The sequence below is a fragment of the Atta cephalotes genome (genome assembly GCF_000143395.1).
Source record: "Atta cephalotes unplaced genomic scaffold scaffold00015, whole genome shotgun sequence".
NCBI classification, from domain to species: Eukaryota; Metazoa; Arthropoda; class Insecta; order Hymenoptera; family Formicidae; genus Atta; species Atta cephalotes.
The window spans coordinates 940,575-942,309 of record NW_012130079.1 but is presented as its reverse complement, the minus strand read 5'-3'; positions in this window follow the sequence as shown (position 1 = coordinate 942,309).

Sequence of the window (1,735 nt, the reverse complement as noted above, 5' to 3'; positions counted from 1 at the left end):
ATTAATAGTATATATATATATATATATATATATATATATATATATATATATATATATATATATATATATATATATATATATATATATATACGTGTAAAATAATACATATCATATATATATATATATATATATATATTATAATTTATATGTAGTGCGTTATAGTACTTATATCTTTGGTACAAAGAAAATAGCATTAAGGAAAATAATTAAAAAAAAAATACGATAATACCGATAAATTGGAAGATATGAAAAAAAATACAGAAAGTATGACAAAATGATTAGAACATTTTCAGAATAATTGCCGACATATTTCGCCTTGCTACATAAATTTTAATTGTGCTTTCTTAAAGAAATTGAATTTTAATAAATTTTAATTTTTTTTTAATCTCCTACATAAAAATTTCGACATAAAAGACTATCGATTTATTATAATTTGTATTTGTATTTCTAAATTAGATATTATATTTTTATTACAATTAAAATTACGTCTCTTTTAATATGTTTATAATATGTAGTTTTTATAAAATAAAAAATATTTATAGACATTATACAATAAAGATATTATAATATATATATATATATATATATATAAAAAGATTATTAAAAGTCCGCGTTTAATATTCTTGTTTATATATTTTTCATTTTGCTACGTAAGTAATTAATCACGCACAATGTCAGGATTAAATTACTACCCTCTGTTGCAAGGTTATCCCCGATTATTTATAGCATCTTCGAAATTCCACGGAAGCCGAAGATCGTGTCGATCGGCATGGACGGTTAAATGGCAATTTTGTAATTAGAGGTTTTTACAATCGACCCCCGTACTGCTCGCGCTGATTACAGGCTTGAATTTCGGATATTTTTACCACGCATAATTGATTCGCGTTCGTGATTTAATGATAAGAGCACGGACGAAGCTACGTTTCTTCATTACGATTACATCGCGGCCGCGTATTCCCGACTACAATAGCGCGGAATCTCTATAAGAATCAGAATTAATCATACTCGCGTTTAAAGCTCGATTCCGCCCGGCGGGAATGATTATTATCTTGTGCCGGAACGAGTCCTTGCTTGTTAAAAGAAAAATCGGAATTACTGTCGGTGCTTCTCTAGAGTCAATTACATTTAAAAAATATCATTAATATAATATATCGTATTCTATAATTCCTATGCCAGTTTGTTAATATTATTAATTACACTGAAAGCAAAAAGTATTCGTAAAAGGAAATTTTTTCTAAAAAAATCTTATTTGTAGAAAATAAACATTAATTAGCAATTTTATACAATGAATACATTCTGTTCTAACATATACAAATAAGTTTCACATGTATTTCTGATATTATAAGCTGGATTACTTGACTGTACAAGTATTTTTTGAGAGTCCAAACAATGGAACTTTTAATTTTCATTTATTTTTCATGATATCTTTTCAGATGATATAATTAATACATATCTTTTTGGTATATATAATTTTAAGAAACAATCTATTTTATACTTTATGAATAAATTGTTAATTACCTCAGCAAGAAATAATCATCAATTAAACTTCAAATTGACGTCGAATTGGTGTTGAAATCATATCGTATCGATATCGATTCGACATCAGTCGATGAATTCATTTCTCGCTGGATAATATTTAATTTTTAAAAATAAAATTTCTTTAAAAAATATTTTCTCTGAATACTTTTTGTATTCACTATAAATATTACCAGCTATCTCTTCTCTCTCTCTCTCT